Genomic DNA, 19,122 nt, shown 5'->3' with positions numbered 1-19,122 from the left:
AAAATCTATTTCAGTGATAATGGTACAAAGAGTGTTACTAATTTCACTTATGAGAAGAGAAAAATCTACTTTGTCTTAAGAATATGACATTCAGCAACCTAACAAATGAGGGACTTTTGGAATGGCAAAACTCATGAAACATATACAAACAAACACTACTTACTATTCAGTCTTTTCATAGTCCTTTTTGATTATTTTCTTGTTAAGTCTGTAAAACTAGCTGATTAGAAATAATTTCCAGGTATCAGTACTAAAGGAAAAAGACAAGGACAGACCAATTTAGAAATAAAGTAGATTCTATTTCCCATATGCTCCATTTCTAAGATGTGACAACTTGTGTAAAAGGGAATTCTTCATTTTTACTGAAAATTGTTTCCTTTCATACAAGTGATTTTAAGGATTACTTATCTTATGTTACATATGAAATATTTGACTAATTATGCCAACTACTTATTTCTTTGTATGTTTTACAAAAATCTGGCTCTTTTCCCATTGTTATCGACATGATTCTAATTCAATTATTACCATTTCTTTCTAATACAACTTCAGTAATATCTAACTGATCTCTCTTTTCTTCTTCCTTTTTTTTCTTGCCTTCCTCACTTCTTCCTTCATTATGAAAACCTCAATAAAGTAAAATGCAGATAAAGGTTAATCCTCTATGTAAGATCATCTTAAAAAAGAGTAAATTCATGAGTCTGATCCCAAATTATGGGCAGGCTAAATCTTGGCTGATACCTTCTTATGGCATGAGAAGGTAAAACATAAAGCTCTATGTCAAAGTAGGGTGAAATGTAACCAGAATACAGTAATTTATGAGATAGCCACTCCTAGTTTCTCCCAGAAATCCATGATATTTCTCCCATCCAGGTGTATGAAAGGATTGTAACTTCACAAGCTGATGTCAAGATCCCCTCTGAGAGCTCATCAATATGAATTGCCTGTAATCACTGATTTCTGATTATTTAGTTCTCTGTTAAACGGAATAAAAATAGTGTATTTTTCTATTAAAAATAGAATAGCATTACCCCAGAAATTTCCAGGTCAAAATGTAATACTCTCTGGTGTTTTAACAAGGACATGATGAGATTTAGCCTAACTATCAAAGTGAATACAGTGAAAACTTCTAGAAACTAAGGGGGAATAGCCATGGTCTAGGAGTAATCTAGGCAGCCTCAAGCTTAAAATCAGAAACTGTGATTCATCTCCTAGAGAATAAAACAAAATGTTAATTTTGACTTTGAAGATTGTTATTCTTTTTTTTTTTTTTTTTTTTTTTAACATTTACTGTTTTCTGAAGTTGGTTTACACTAGTAGTAGTTCTGGAGCATGGACAATATCCAGGGAATGGAATTCAAAACCTATCACAAGTGCCTATTTTGGCTATCTTGATCTGCTCCAAACGATCAGTTTGGCAGTCAATGAGAGAAATTACAGTGCTGCCATGCTACATTTTGGAAGAAATGTTATCTGAATTTACTATGCATTTAGAAATCCCATCCCAAAGTGATTTTCACCATTTATTTCTCCTGACATATTTGTTTTTTTCTGAGGAGAGGGAGTCACATTATATAGGCATAAACTTAAAATATACTGGTCTGTTAGTAAGAAATGGATGTATTTATGGAGAGAGTATTAAAGTTGTAAAGTTAAAAAAGAAATTTAACTTATTTGAAGTCAGTCTTCCTCTTTAATTATGACCTTATTATAGTGCCCTTATTAATTTGTATTTATCCTTTTTTTAGGCTTTTTTAAGGACATGGCTGCCAGAAAAGTGGTATCCATCTCTAATTATCTTGTGGAGGAAATAACAAGAAATGGGTTTTGGGAGGAAAAAAAACATATATAAAGATCTTTTTAGGTCTTCTAAATTGCTGAAAAGTTAAACAAGAGAGCAGACAATGTTGTTTCATTTGATCCAAAAATACTGTGACAACTTTTCACTCCTTGTGACCCAATTTAGCTGATGTTACCAACAGCTTTACATCATTGCTTAAAACCTGCACAATATAAATAAATGGTTACAAGAAAAACAAAAAATAACCTTATATAGCATAACTTTTGCCTGACTCATTCATTTCATAGAATACTATTAAAAATGTTCTTCTTATAAAAATAATTGAGTGAATAATGTTTCTACATAAAAGTACTATTATGATTAATGCATTTATAGAAGTATCTGGAAATTGGACAAGTGGAAGGAATAAATTCATGCTGTGCCATTATATCCTACTGTATTCAAAGATGCTAAAGGAATGGATATAGATGTTATCTAATCATATTCAAGAGAAATAGTTCATTAAAATTTGTTATTTATTCATAGGTAAAGAGTATTTTTAGAGTAAGTTTAAGTTTATAGCAAAATTGAAAAAGACGTAATTCCTATATACCACTTGTCCCTGGACATGCTTAGCTTGCCCATTATCAATATCCTCCACTAGAGTGGTGTACTTATAGAATTGATGAACCCACATTGAGATACCATAATCACTCAAACTTCATAATTTAGGGACATCTTGGTGGCTCAGTGGTTAAGTGTCTGCCTTCAGCTCAGGGTGTGATCCTGGATTCCTGGGATCAAATCCTTCATTGGGCTCCCTGCATGGAGCCTGCATCTCCTCCCTCTCCCTATGTCTCTGCCTCTCTCTCTCTCTGTGTGTCTCTTGTGGGTAAATAAATAAAAGCTTTAAAACATAAACTTCACAATTTACATTGTAGTCATTCTTGGTGGTGTACATTTTATGGGTTTGGATAAATGTATAATGTCATGTATTCATCGTTATAGTATCATACAGTGTAGTTTCACATCCTAAAAGTTCTGTGTGCTCTCTTTTCAATTTTACCTCACAATCCCCAACTCTTGCTAAGTACTGATCTTTTTAGCATCTCTATAGTTTTGCTTTTTCCAGAATATCAGATAGTTCGAATTTTACAATAAATAACCTTTTCAGATGGCTTCTTTCATTTAGTAATATGCATTTAAGATTCCTCTATGTCTTTTTATTCATTTTATTAATCCATCTACCCACTGAAGGGCATTTTCGTTTGCTTTCAAGTTTTGACACTTATGAATAAACTACCTATTAACATCCACTTGCAAGTTTTTGTGTAGACATAAGGTATTAACACCTTTAAGTAAATATCAAGGAATGTGATTGCTGGATTATATGGTAAGAATATTTTTTGTACATATGGAAGACTGCCAAGCCATCTTCAAAAGTATCGGTAGCATTTTGCATTTCCAGCGGCAGTAAATGAGAGTTCTCGTTGCTCTGCAGCCACAGCAGCACTCAGTATTGAGCCACCCAGGTGCCCCCAAAGGAAATATTCTTGAACGAAATTAAAAGTGCTATTCTGGTAAACACACAAATAATAAGAAAGCGAAACAGCCTTATTGCTGATATGGAGAAACTTTTAGTAGTCTGGGTAGAAGATCAAACCAGGCACAACATTTCCCTAATGCCAAAACCTAATCAGGAGCAAGGCCCTAACTCTAGTTCTACAAAGGCTGAGAGAAGTGAGAAGCTGCAGAAGAGTTGGAAGCTGATAAAGTTGATTTATGAGGTTTAAGGAAACAAGCCATCTCCATAGCATAAAAGTACAAGGTAGGGCAGCAAGTGTTGATGTAGACGCTGCAGCAAATTATCCAAAAGATCTAGCTAATGAAAGTGGCTACACTAAACGACTGATTTTCAGTGTAGATGAAACAGCCTGTTACTAGAAGATGCCATCTAGGACTTTCATAGCTAGAGAGGGGAACTGAGTGCCTGGGGTCAAAGTTTCAAGGACAGGCTGATTCTCTTGTTAGGAGCTAATGCAGTGGGTGACTTGAAGTTGAAGCTAATGCCCACTTAGCATTCCAAAATTCCCAGGGCCCTTAAGAATTAGATAAAATCCACTCTGCCTGTGCCATACAAATGGAAGAACAAACCCTGGATGTTGTAAACACAACATGGTTTACTGAAAAATTTAAGCCCACTGTTGAGAACTACTCAGAAAAAAAAAAAAAAGATGCACTTGAAAATAATAATTCTCATCAACAATGCACCTGTTCACTCAAGAGCTTTGATGGAGATGTACGAAATGAACATTGTTTTCATGCCTACTAACAGAGCATCCATTCTGCAGCTTATGGATAAAGGACTAATTTTATTTTTAAAGTCTCATTATTTAAGAAATACATTTTGTAAAGCTATCGTGGCATGGGGATTACTCCGATAGATTTGGGCAAAGTAAATGGAAAACCTTCTGGAAAGGGCCTAACATCTAGATGTCATTAAGAACATTCATGATTTATAGGAAGAGGTCAACATGTCAATATGAACTGGAGTTTAAAGGAAGTTGATTTCAACCCTCATGGATGATGTTGGGAGATTCAAGATATTAATGAAAGAAGTACCTGAAGATGTGGTGGAAATAGCAAGAGAACTAGAGCTGGAAGTGGAGCCTGAAGATGGGATTCAATGGCTACAATGTCATGATAAAACTTGAGCAGATGTGAAGTTTCTTCTATGGAAGAGGAAAGAAGGTGGCTTCTTCAAATAGAAACTATTCCTAATGAAGATGTTATGAAGATTGGTGAAATGACAACACAGGATTTAGAATAATACGTAAACTTAGTTGATAAAACAGTGACAGGGCTTAAGAGGACTAACTTCAATTTGAAAGAAGTTCTATTTTGGGTAAAATGCTATCAAACAGCATCACATGCTACAGAGAAATCATTTATGAATGGAAATGTCAATTGATACAGCAGAATTAATTTTTGTCTTAATTTAAGAAATTGCCACAGCAACCCCAACCTCCAGAGCCACCACCCAGGTCAGTCAGCATCTATCAATGTCAAGGCAAGACCCCACCAGCAAAAAAGATTACAACTCACTGAAAGTTCAGGTTACGGTTAGCATTTTTTACCAATAGATTATTTTTAATTGAGGTATGTACATTGTTTTTTTTTTGACATAATGCTATTGCACACTTAATAGTCTACAGGATAATGTTAAACATAACTTGTATTTGCATTGAGAAACCAAAGAATTCATTTGACTTGCTTTATTGTGATACTCACTTTACTGCAATGGTCTGGAACTGAACCTGCAATAACTTGGGGGTATGCCTGTTTTTTGTATGCTTTTTTTGCCATTTGTATATTTTCCTTCTGAAGTTTATGTTAAGATCTTTGGCCAATTTTTAAATAATTTTTTTAATTGACGTTGAGCTTTAAGAGTTCTTTGTATATTTTGGATAAAAGTCCTTTATCAGATTTGCCTCTACTAAATGTTTATTTCCAGGCTGTGCTTTGTCTTCTTATTCTTTTGACATTGCCTTTTAGACAGCAGAAATACTTAATTTTAATCAATCCCAACTTACTAATTGTTTCTTTCATAGATCATGCCTCTGGTGTTCTATCAAAAGTCATTATCATACTCAAGATTATCTAGGTTTTCTCCTATGTTATCTTTAAGAGTTTAGAGTGTTGCATTTTATGTTTTAATCTGAAATATTGATCCATTTTGAGTTAATTTTTGTGAAGGGTGTCAGTCTCTGTCTAGACTAGCATTTTTTGCATATGGATGTCTTATTGTTCCAGCACCATTTTTTGAAGAGACTATCTTTGCACCAATGTTACAGTTTTTGCTCCTTTACCAAGATCAGTTTATGTGGGTCTCTTTTTCGGCCCTCCATTCTGCTCCATTGATCTGTTTTTCCATTCTTTCACCAATACCACGCTGTCTTGATTACTATAGCTTATATAGTATTTCTTGAAGTTGGGTGACATCATTCCTCTAACTTTGTTCTTCTCTCACTCTCTTTCAAATAAATAAATAAATAAATAAATAAATAAATAAATAAATAAATATTTTTTTAAAAATCTGATTTAAGGGACATCTGGGTGGCTCAGTGGTTGAGCATCTGCCTTTGCCTCAGGGTATGATCCTAGGTCCGGGAATCGAGTCCTGCATTGGTCTTCCTGCATGGAGCCTGCTTCTCCCTCTGCCTGTGTTTCTGCCTCTCTCTCTCTTTCTCTCTCTGTCTCTCATGAATAAATAAATAAAATCTTTTTTAAAAAATCTGATTTAAATATAAAGTATGAACTTCAGGAGAGCATTCTGAACTCTAGACAGAGATTAGGTGTACTAAGCACACAGAAATTGAAGCCTTGAAAAAAGTAGAATTCTCCGGGAGAATACGTAGAATGAAGAGATAAAAGCTAGCACTTTATGATAAAGAATTCCTCAAAGAACAGAAGTTAAAGCCAGTAAGAAGACTAAGAAAGAGTGGTCAGGTTTAAGAAAAAAGTAGGGAGTTTGCTAGTAACAAAGAGATCAGAGTTGGGGAATTATCAACAGTGTCAAATGTGCAAAGATGTGCAATTATTTAGATAATTAGTTTTTTAATATATCTACAAATATGTTACTAGTGATCTTCATGAGAATAATGTCATTGTAGAGACATTGGAGATGAAAGTCTTTTTGCAATACAGTGAAATATGGTTGGATAAAGTAGACCCAGTGACTATAGATAAACTAATCGCAGTGTTTGTACACAAAATGGGTGATAGGGATAGGACAGTAACAAAGGAGATGTATCTTCAAGGAACAAAGCTGTTTTTATTAGCTATATAATATTGAGCAATTCTCTTGAAGTTTTTGAGGTTTAAAATTCTTCCTTATTAGCCAAAAACCATAATAAAACCTACACAAGGTTATGAAATATATGTGAATGTGAGATTTAATTTTATAAGACACTTTTCAAATGTCACTTCAATGCTACATTAAATAATAGAAAATGATAGAAGTATATTTTATCACATAGGATGTTTTCTATTTTTTATTTTTTATTTTTATTTTATTTTATTTTATTTTATTTTTATTTTTTATTTTATTTTTTTTTTGGATGTTTTTTAGATATAAGAGTAAATTTGAAAATAATTATATATTTGAATAAAGTATGAGGAGCTATATGATTGTGAATTCTACTCAGCTTGTGATTTTTAAATTTTTCTCTTACTATTTACATCTGGGATTTATACTTTTTATTATTTTAAAAAGTAGATTAGTGCCAAATGGCAACAGAATTGTAAATTAAGATGGGGCACCTGGATGGCTCAGTCATTTGAGCGTCTGATTATTGGTTTTGGTTCAGGTCATGTATCTCAGGGTCATGGGAGAGAGCTCCACATTGGGCACTGTGCTCAGTGTGGACTGTGCTTGAGATGCTCTCCCTCCTCCTCTCCTTCCATCTCTCCCCCTGTTCTTTCTCCACCCCCCCAAATAAATAAATAAATAAATAAATAAATAAATCTTTAAAAAATGTAAATTAAGGGCAGTGAAGTTTGAATTATATTAAGTAGCCAAGAGAGGAAAATAATGAATAATAATGATAATATTATAAAGAGCTCTCTAGAGAATGCTTAATATTGCAATTTTATAGCAGAAGCATCATGACCTAAGGGAACACAGACAATGCTACTTTAGATATCAATAATCAACTTTGTAGTGTATTTCTTATGTCTTAAGAGAATAAACTTCGTAATAAATCTATGTAATTGTTCATCAAATAGCTGAGAATAATGGGACAATCTGCATAATTTCTTGATAAGAAAAAAGTCACCAATATGAATTTTGTTTGGCTTTTACCTTAATCACATTTTTTATTTACATTGACTTTCCTGACAATTATTTTTACACCAATGCAGAAGAAGTTTTATAATCTCTTTTGTGAAATATATATGAGCATATGTATATTGAATATTATGAATATACAGAGTATATACAGTATATGTATATATACACACAAATCCAGAGTCTCTATGAAAGTTGTATTCTTATCCAGTAGCCCAGTGACTGATGCTTCTGCTTCCTCTTCCTATTGTATGATTCTCTGTAATGCTGATGAATTTGTGGTGACTGAAGCAACCAAGTATAACTGAAAACCCAAAGGTAATAGATTTTGTAATATGCCTCAGAAAAATTCAGGAACTTTAATTTAAAAATCAGATTTCTCCTTTTTGTACATTAGCATTTTATCTTGGTAGTATATGCTGGTAGTCATTTTAAATTAATGGGGTCTAGTGAAAATGTGCTTCTTTTCTAAAAACCCATTAGAGACCGCCTGATGAATTGATAAATGTTGACATGGTGGTAAAACCACTAACTTTATCTCTCTGTAATGATATTATCTGCTTCAGTTTTACTGATAAATTTGTTGTATATCTTTTTTAAAATCACCAGAGGAAATTGCTCATCAAAGGGGACATGTAAGAATTTAGAACAGGTCCTTATATAGACACAATCTTCTACATTAGGAATGCCAGTTGTTTTTGGTGATTGTGTTTTGCATGGTTACTTTGGAAATGCCCTTAGGGATCAGTAAGAGCTATATATCATCGATCTCAGTTACAGGTAGAAAGTCTGACAGCAGTGGCACCAGCCTGTGAAGAGGAATAAAAGCTGAGTATAAGATCATGTTCTTTTCATAGCTGGTGCTTGCAGTGTCAATAAACATCGTGGTGTTAAATTTAAGACTTAAAATAGTTATGGCATATCACATGTACATTGCAGTATTTAGTTCCTTTTATATGATTCTTTTGTCCGTGGCATATGATTTCTCCCCATATTTCCAAAATGGCTTAACGTACCAAAATAAATATAAATCTGCATTTGTCTTTTTCCTATTGCACATTAAATGCTTACAATTTTATACTTCTTTTGGAAAGGATAGTTGAATGAACAAGACAACAAAATGGGTGTATAAAAAGCAAGGTATGATATTGCAATAGGAGCTTCTGATAATAGTCAAAATAATCTATTTTGGTTAGAAATAGAATCTTCCCATTAAGTAGTTTTTCTCACTACTTTGCTGGTACATCTAAAATCCATCCCAATATTTATGATATATTAATATCACTGATTATATGTTTTTTTTTAAGTTGAAGGTATTGTTACGAGCTAAAGTTTGCCTCTTTAGGAATTTGTACATTGAAGTCCCAGTCCTATGTACCTCAGAATATCACTATATTTGGAGATGGATCTTCAAAGAAGTGATTAAAATAAAATGAGGTCATTCTAATTTAATATGACCAGTGTCCTAGTAAGAAAAAAGCATTTGAACAAAAAATACCCACAGAGTAAAGACAAATAGAGAAGACCACTATCTATAAGCTGTGTCAGATCCTTCCCTCATAGATCTTAGGAAAAACAACCCTATTGACGCTTTGATCTTGGACTTCTAGCCTCCAAAACTGCAAGAAAAAAAAATTCTATTGCTTTAGCTACTCAAACAGTGCTACTTTGTTACAGCAGCCCTAGTAAGCTAATACAAGTATCAACTGCAATGATAGATACTGAATAGACCTTTGCAAAATATGTAATAAAAGAATATTGGGAATATAAGTCAAAACACTGGTCTGAATATGTGAATTCAATTCCCCCTTCTGGAAAAATTAATTAAGATAATTAAAAATGCAAAATATAAAAATATCCTATACCCATTCTAGAAAATAGAAAAGGTCACCATAGATATTCTAGCAATATTAAGAAAATTCTCTGATGCATAATTCAAGAGAGATCAATCTACTGGAAAGGCCAACCAACCCACAATTCTTGACTAATGGAAATGTCTGGATGGATGAGAACTGAAATGAACACTCAGGAGAATGAGACTAAAATCTAAGTAGAAATCACTGGGGTTCAGTGTAAATGCAAATCATGAATCAGTGATGCAGCTAGGATATGGAGATACATTTCTTTTAAATTGCACTTTATTTTAGCAGATTTAATGAAGATAATTTACATATCCTAATATTCGGCTCTTTTTATTTAAATTCTACAAATTTTAGTAAATTTCAAGAGTCAAACAGTCATCATACAATCAAAATTTAGAACATTTAAATTTAGTTTTTTCTCTCCTATCCATGTTTCTTGGTTTGTTTTGTGGAGGGGAGCTAGTGTGGTTGTCAATCACATGTCCTTAACTTTATATATGACACACATGCCACAGTTCACTCATAATACCCCATTCTCCTGGATGGAGTCATTGTCCAACAATGGGCCATTACCAAAATAAGGACTTATTTGAATCCCTTAGAGGGGACTGGTATGTCTATTCTCCACCAAATCTTAGATATCCAAGAAAAAGCTTTGTTAAGAATAAAGTTAATGTAGAGGAAAACTAAGCAGACTGCCTGAAAAGATACAGAATTGCTTGCCTGAAGCAAGTCAATTTCTTAAAATTCTAAGAAATCATATGTGGTTTAGGAAAGAAAAGACATTTTTTTTTTCTCTAAAGAGAATATGGGAACCAGTTGCCCTAGGTAAGATAAGATAACCTGATGATAGTATTATTTTATTTTATTGTGGTCTTTATAATATAGCCCATAAAATAGTAATATTTCTGTTTGATAGATGGACTTAATTATATAGCTCATTTAGTTAAAATTATTAGTTTCTTATGACTCGTGTACAAGAAACAAGAAAATGCTAACTTGGTTGGCACTTCTACCTTTGGTTTTTATTCTGAGATCCAGGTGTCACTTAACATGATTTCTGTTCTCGGGTCTATGGTATGCAGTAAACATTATTGATTTCTGAATAGTATAAAATCCTCCTTATGAAGAATGAAGAAGTATACTCTGATAAAGGAGAAAAATGGAGATGAAGTGAGGCTTTATTTATGCAATGTAGAAGGTTAAAAACAGACTTTCAGGGGCATCTGGGTTGAGTGGGCATCCAACTCTTGGTTTTGGCTCAGGTGGTAGCCTTGGGGGGCATGGGATAGAGCCCTACATCGGGCTTCATGCAGAGCGGGGAGTCTGCTTGAGAGATTCTCTATCTCCCTCTTCCTTCCCCTCTACCTTCCTATCACTTGTGTGCTCTCCCTCTCTAAAGAAAGAAAGAAGAAAGAAATAAAGAAAGGAAGGAAGGAAGGAAGGAAGGAAGGAAGGAAGGAAGGAAGGAAGGAAGGAAGATCTTTAAAAAAAATACCAGACATTTTTTGGCTGTTGGCTGTGAGAACGCTCTCTCTATATATAGCTTTTTTACATTCAGTGCATGCTGTAATATGTCCCTTACTTTGAGTCCTCCCAAAATTTCAAAAACATTCAAAATTACTGTGCGTAATATATTGACCTGTGTGAAGTATTGAAATTTTATAGAATGCTTTTTAAGTCAAGGTTTATATGAGTTGACACAGTCAGGTCATAACATCAAGGGCAATAACTGACATGATGATGTTACAGAAAAATCATAAAGAAGAAAGTGCATTAACAAAAATTATTAACTGAACATGATGCTTTTAATTTAAACACATTAAAAATGAAGTTACAAGAGAAATTAAAATAGAGGTAGTGTATAGGACAGGCATATAGCTAATGTATTTGCTCTATAAATATTTTATATTCCCCATTGGTAAATATATATGGTAAGATATGTTGAGATATTATTCTCTGTGATTTTTCTCTTCTGTACTTTTTCATATTTTATTTTTCAATAAGATTCAAAGTCATTCAGATTACCCAAGTATAACTAAGATAACTTATAGCTGAAGTTCAAAGAGGAAAACCTGTCTCTTTGGTATTTGACAAATACTATTCTAGTATTTGGCTTCCAAAGCAAACTTTTGCTGCCCCTAAGGGTAAAGATACTTTTAAAGTTTTAAGCAAGTGCTGGGTGAGTCAGGCTAGCAATTGGGATGGGACAAGATTCTTGAAAACAGTAAACTCTTGAAAGAGGTAGTAGGTAGAACTAATACAATGACAATGGATTGGAAGGAAAACATAAGAATGATCCAGACTACTTCTTTTTTGAGAAAAACTAAATGAGTGGAAGAAAGAGAATAATGTTTTGTGAGCATATACTATTAGATCAGAATAAAGAATAGCTTATGAACAAAATAAAACTATATACCACACATGGATGTAAGAATTAAGTGAGATATTATTTATGCATGGAGTAATGCCTACTTCTTGGTAAGTGCTTAAATATGTATTAGTAGACATAATTTTATATATTAATTTATATATTTCTGTTCATTAAATAAAACACATTTTAAAATATTGAAAAGCATATGGGGAAAGCTGCTGCTAGTGATCTTTTTGAACTACTACTAGAGACTTTCATGCTTTGTATTACATACTCTTGTGATGATTAACAAACTGTGAGTTTTTAATCAGAAAGAAATGTAAATAAAACACCCACACAATAAAAATACATTTAGTAGGAAACTGAGCAACCAATCTGAGCAGAAAATTCAAAAACAAAGGCCAAACCCAGAGGTTACACACCTACACATAGGAAAAGTCCGTTGAAGTAGCACAAGAGAACTGAGAACAGTGGCTGGCCTGTGGCAGGTATTCAGTAGTGAACTGTAAATGAAAAATGAATGAAACACAAACCCAAAACTTAGTACAGTTTTGTCTATAAAACTGTCAATAATTCCAATGGCATTATGTGTTCATTTTCATTTGGAAGCTAAATTGCAATATATATTATGCATTTTAATATATTCATATACTTCTTCCAGTAATTTCATTTCTGCTAATCTATTTGGAAGATATATTATTAAAGAAAAATTATACCATTTCACAAACTTTCATTTATTTTTACCATGATTTCTACAATAAAACTGGGCAAACTAAACTATTAAAAGGAATTAAATAGGAGTTTATAAAAATTGCAGTATAAACAAAAGTCCTCAGTAACATCCCAATTGCATTTTTTATTACATTCAACTGCTTCAATGCAATAAGATGAATTAAAAGAAAAAGCTGGCATTATTTTGTTTATCAATTTTTCATAAGCACAGTTATTACCAAAACAGACTGAAGCAGGAACCAGTCATTGCTCTCAGGTCCACATAAGTGGCAGTCCCAGACTGGGTTGGCCTGACCACAGGAAAATGAAAGTCCTGGCGATGCACTGATATTTCAAAATAACTCTGTTATTGGCCTTTGGTACTTAAGCAGACAATCTCAGTGTTGCATGGTCTGGGGATGATGTTTAGTAAAACTGAATCAAAGATAAAACTGTCAAGCAGAGAAGAAGATGTTGGTTTTCAGTAATACATTCTAAAATATTTTTGGAAAAATTAGAGTATTGGAATATTGAGCATTTTTTTTTCTTCTGTTTCTCTGTTTCTCATAGGTTGCTTTGTTATTTTGATTTTTGTAAAACAGTTATCTGAGGATAAAAAATATAAAGCTCATAAACAGAACTTAGTTTTTAAAAATGCAATTTTTCTGTTGCATAAAAATGGCAAAGCTGATCACAGAGCAAAAAATATTTTTAAAATAAAATTATAGCAGGGGGATATCTGGTTGGCTGATGAAACATGAATTTAAATTTACATATGAAAGTATATCATTAAGTACATTCAAATATATATATTTATAGGATAATATATTTATATATATTTTATATATACCATTACATATTATTCATGATATATATATACTGAAAGATGCTAATAATCAAATTACTAATAAATAATAACCGTCCATGCATAAATGCAGCTACTAGTCAAAGTAATTTCCTTCCTTTTTTCTGAGTCTCAAAGTGTATTTTTGAATTTGAAGTTTCATGATTTTTGGCAATATGCAAAGTAATACATCCATGATTTTTAAAAGATCAGAAAAAAGTCAGCAATTAAAAAAGGTGTTCTGGATGTTTAATCATTGCAAACAATGAAAATTTCCTTTGAAAATTTTGTTTCTTTTGGTTTTGTTATTACTAGAAAGTTATAATTCCTTATCACCTGATATATTTCTTAACTCTCTGTGGTTTGGGCCCCAAATTTCAAAATTTCATGTTAAATGTACATTGCATTTCTCTTGTTCATCAGGAGAAGAAACTGTATATATGGTAATAGTTGCATAGCACCTAACTCTTAGGTGATTGTCAGAAATAAATGCTATAAAGAACTATTCCTGTGCTTATGTTATCTGAAAGCCTCAGCAAATGCTAGTACTCAGTGTGGCCTATGGGATTAACTGAGCTAACATATGTAAAGCACCATGTATAATGCACAGTACAGGATGAATGAAGGAGTAGTTTTATTATCATTATTATTAAGAAGGATTTAAAAATCAGAACTATATTAATGTGATGCTGCATTGTGTTTTAATCTCCATTTAGTGAAAGGGCAGAACAAGTGTAAATAACATTTTCAGACTCATCTTAATGTTTGGGATACTTTTTTATTCTTTAAAAGTAATGTAATTATGACCTACCTAATCTCATACACATAATGCCAGAAAAGAGTTTAGGCCCTCCAGCTAGTGTCATTGGTGGCCAAGATTAGTCTTGATATTGTCACAGTCACACCTATTTAAATACGTAAACATAGAAAGTCTCCATATTGAGCAAAACATGGAATTTTAGAACTGGAATAAATAAGAGTTTTCTGCTCTAAGCCCAAGTTTTGCAGTCTGAGGGAATTTAAATAACTTGCCAAAGTCAAACAGAATTTTTCTAAGATAAGAGGGAGTTTGGTATTTTAGTCAATAATGAAAAAACTTGTAAATTTTAGCCCAAAACTTCTAGAAATATGGTTAATGTTAGAAAAATTTTAGAGATGAGATGGAGCAACTGGAAGAAAGGTCTTTGTTAAAAATATCTGACTTGTGATAGAGAATTCAATGGGAAGATTAAAAAAAAAAGGTAGCACTGCAGGTATCTGGTGAACACTTTATGGTCTATTTAATTTAAATACTTAGTTCAATTTGGTATTTGCATAATTGACTTTTACTAAACTATGCTATATTTAATCTCTCTGTAGGCTTTACTAAACATATATTTTTCATTCTATAGAAGTCACTGAATTTACAATTTACCAAAATATCTAAAACTTAATGAGCTGTAATTATTATGTCACTTACTGAGATGCTTAAAAATGTATTTAAACTTGTGCAGAGGACTAACTTTATTATTTTTCCACTTTCAGTCATATGAGAATTTTAAAAGAGCTAACATTTATTTATTGCTAACTCTGTGCCAGAGAGTAGATTAAGCATATTTGGGCCTTGTATTATTTAGTCACCTACAATCTTATAAGTTTGGTATTAGGTGTTTGTTTATCTGTAAAGTGTTAAGAAAGCAATGCCCCCAGAATCATAGAGCTACCACTGGATGTAGAATTGAGTCTAAGTATTTTTCTGACACCTAACAACTTCATTATACTCCTATTCGTTATAGTATTCATAAATTTATGTGCAATGTCTATATTTTCTGTAATATTGAATATAAATTCAGGACTTAAAATTCTAGTGTACTTACATGATTATATTTTTCTATTCAAAATTTGGAATTATATAAACTGACCAGGGATAAAGACATATGAGCTCAAAAGGACCTAATTTATAAATGTTCAGGTACACATCACAGCCACCATATTGGTTTTGTCCTTTAAGTGGACTAGAATTCAACTATAATGTTGTGGCATAATCAATTTGGTCACGCACAAAGAACTAAATAGTGCACAAGTAGTCCATTGTTTCTAGTATTCTTCTCTTTCACTTTACAGAAGACCAATATGAGTCTAATAACAGAAAATAAAGTCAGAATGGAAATATTTCTTTCTTTTTCTACCTTTCTTTCTTCAACAAAGCATATATATGATATTGGAGCTTTTAGTAACATCATCACTTCTTTCCTTGAGGCATTGTCTTATTTCCCATCTGCACATTTTCATATACAGAATATAGGGAGATCCAATAACAAAATTTAACAAATCACTTTTCTATCATATATGATTATTTGTGTATCATAAATTCTTTATTGTTTAGGGTACAGAAAATAAACATTCTATATGTTCACTTCTTATCTAAAAATAATGTATCTAAAGTTTATATTGCTAAGCTCACATGAAACACCAACATGAGAAAAAAATGTTCCCCAAACAAATGGTTACACATTGAGGTTCTTTTTGATTTCTTAACTAGGAAAGATCTTTTCAAGATATTCCTGAAATTAATCAAGCCAGTCAACATTTGGAGAAAGTGCCAGGTGGGTAAAACTTTTTCTCTGTATTTGTATTGCCCTATTTGGAGACCCGTTTGCAAAAGTTTCTACACCACTAAGAGATAAGCTATAATGTTTCTTTGTTGATATACGTCCAAGTTAATAAATGGTTCTACCCTGCAAGAGTGCAAAGGAGAGAATTTTTGAGTAAGAGTCATTTGAAGATCAGTTTGCCCTACCCTATTGCCTTAGGAAAGTTATGCATTTTGAGCTATCTTTTTGAAGTATTAACTTGCACCTAGTCTCCCTTCTGTTCATAAATTATGTCAATTGGCAGAATTCAACCAAAAGAACTTGCAATTCCCCTGAATCCTAGAGGTTATGGTGAGAAAAAATAAAGCTGTTTAAACTCATTTTCAACTTTACAGGTATAAAGCATTTTCAGATATTACTATCTATTATTGGCTTCTTTCAACACAACTTTTATCCAAAAGCAGGCAATACCCAAAGGTCTACTAAATCACTTCCCGTTAAGTTTAGCAAATGTTTGACATTTTTAAAGATATGCTTTGCTAAACTTGAAGACACGTTTTAATAGCACATTCTAGACCTATGGAGACTATGAGGTATGTGGGATGCTAATGTAAATCGTACTCGGCAGCCTCTTTTTTTTTTTTTTAGAAATAGAAGTATATGTTTGGGTAAAATATGTGTGCAACAAAGCATATTATTTTTAAAACGCTCCCATGTAAACTAGATATTTGATCAATGTTATGTTGCATGCTTGTTACTAGGCAAATTAGCAAAATGTACCCTGTTAATCTGAAAAAAAACAAAAACAAAAAAACTTGATCTTAAATAAGGTAGCCAGTTGTCTCAGAGTGAGAGTAACTTGGCAAAATTCTAGCAAACCATAAATATCTCTTTGCCTTCTAAATTTTTTTTTCTTTTTTTCTTTTTTGCCTTCTAAATTTTTGATTGTCTAGGGAGTGAATCTTTATGTTGAATAGTTATAAAGTTTCCAATTAGTGTCCGATAGCAGCTCTATCTTATAAGCAAGCAGTGTGCCATAGAATTCACATCCATGAGTCTTGCTAGGAGTGGAAGTCATTAAGAATGCAGAGACCAGAGACCAAGTAAGACCAAGTAGGTGGAGATGGAATCAGAGGACTTCAAATTTCATTCACAGATACCATGGTCTAAAGGAAACAGTGGCAAGAAATTTAAAATGGTTAATGCTTTGGCTCATGGCTCAGTGTTTTGAATTTTTTTAATAGGTGTTTTGTTTTATCTTGTTTTTCACTGTGTCTGAGGCAAATGACTTTGTTTCTTGAAAATATTTTGTGTTTTTGTTTGTTTGTTTAAATAATGCAGGTCATTGCCTAACATAATATATAGCAAAGTCTTGGATTTGGTGCTTTGGAAAAACAAAACATCGGTTCCTCCATGACCCCTGAATTGGCAAGCCATGGAAATAATCTAAATCAACATGATCATGAGACATGATGGATTCAAGGAAACAGTAGTCCAGGGATTTAAGAAATGTGGACAATACTCTTTCTGCCTAGTTAAAGTAATCCATGTCCTATATTGATTTTTGTGTGAATTTGTAATTAAGTAAAGTTAGAGTGAGGGGACAGAAGCCCAGCAGCCATAGAAGACATCATGGCCTGCTTGGGCAGGGGAGCAATTCACAGTCCTGCCCAACTGTGGAGCCTAGTGTTTAGTCTCACCTATTGGGACATGTGACCACATATGCCCAACAGCATCAGGGCATATTCTATGACCCACTCAGGCAAGGAGCCAAAGAAACAGCCTTGCCCAACAGTTGAATATAACCTCTGGCCCCACATAAAACACGAGCCTGAAGAGTGACCCTGAGCAACTGATGGAGCCCATCCAATAAACCCACCCAGAGGCAGTCCTGAGCCTACAGCCCTGTCTAGTTGCTGAAGAGCCTGTGATGTCTCCAGCCAGGGACCCAATCCAATTGTGGAGCATAGCCTATGGCCTCACCTGATCCGGAAGACTGGGCAGCCAGTTAGTCCAAATGTGAAGCACAGTCTCCAGCCACACACAGTGGGGGGTAAAGCAGGGGACCATGTCTAATCATAGAGCCCTGCCAACAACCATGCCCAACAGCATAGCTCAGCTATGGCTGATTCACTTGCAAAGCCCAAATTCACAATTTCAGGACATAGCCTGAGACCACACTTGTTTTCAGAGCAAGGTCTAAGACTCTGCCCTGCTGTAAAGCCTGATCTATGCCCCTACCTGAACACAAAGTCTAGCTAGCAGCACAATCTAGTTGGGAATCACACCCTGAGACTCCACCTAATTGGAAGCAATTGCAGACCATGCCCCACAGGCCTGCCCAGTAGTAGATTCCAACCATTGGTACCATGCTGTAGGGAAATACAGCCTGTGACTCTTTATGACCATAAGTTATTTCATGGGACACCTCGGTGACTCAGTGGTTGAGTGTCACCTTTGGCCCAGGGTCCTGGGATCAAGTCCCACATCAGACTCTCTGCAAGAAGCCGGCTACTCCCTCTGCCTGTGTCTCTGCTTCTCTCTCTGTGTCTCTCATGAATAAATAAATACAATCTTTATTTTTAAAAACTGTTATTTCAAAGCCCAGGTACTGGCTCCACTTGACTAGAGAACACAGCCAGAAGCCTCTCCCAGCTGTGGAGCCCAGCCTGTGGCACCTCCCAACTTTAGAGCACAAGTATCAGCCTTCCCAACGAGAGATACCATACCAATAGCAAATCTCACCTGCCCACAGACACTACTGGCTGACCTGTCCAGTACCCCAAGATGAGCTGACCAGTGAAAGTCTTTACCTGCCAAAGTGAACTTATATAAAGTCTGGAAGAGAAGACTACATAACTCGATGCACAGATAGCAACACAAGTATACATGGATTACGGACAATTGGGTTAAAACATGACACCACCAAAGGAAACTTACAAAACTCTAACACTGGAGTCAAAAGAATTAGAGATCCATGAACTGTCAGCCAGAGAATTCATATTAATCCTCTTAAAGCAGTTCAGTGAATTACAAAATCACATGGACAACTAAACGAACTTAGGAAGAAAACACATATGAGCAAAACAACAAGCTCAACACAAACAGGGAAAAAAAAGCTGGAGATACTACA

General features: G+C 33.8%; 1 long non-coding RNA gene across 1 annotated transcript in view; it reads left to right on the top strand.

Annotated features, from left to right (window-relative positions):
• Nucleotides 1–19,122, top strand: part of LOC144287550 (uncharacterized) — a 103,394-nt gene that overhangs the window by 9,422 nt on the left and 74,850 nt on the right. Inside the window, exon 2 of the long non-coding RNA XR_013355333.1 lies at nucleotides 15,938–16,001. This is a non-coding gene — a long non-coding RNA (uncharacterized LOC144287550). The remainder of the gene's footprint in view (nucleotides 1–15,937; nucleotides 16,002–19,122) is intronic.

Source organism: Canis aureus, chromosome 17 (assembly GCF_053574225.1).
Source record: "Canis aureus isolate CA01 chromosome 17, VMU_Caureus_v.1.0, whole genome shotgun sequence".
Lineage (NCBI taxonomy): Eukaryota > Metazoa > Chordata > Mammalia > Carnivora > Canidae > Canis > Canis aureus.
The sequence above is the reverse complement of the archived record's forward strand: the minus strand, read 5'-3'. Positions and strand labels throughout refer to the sequence as shown.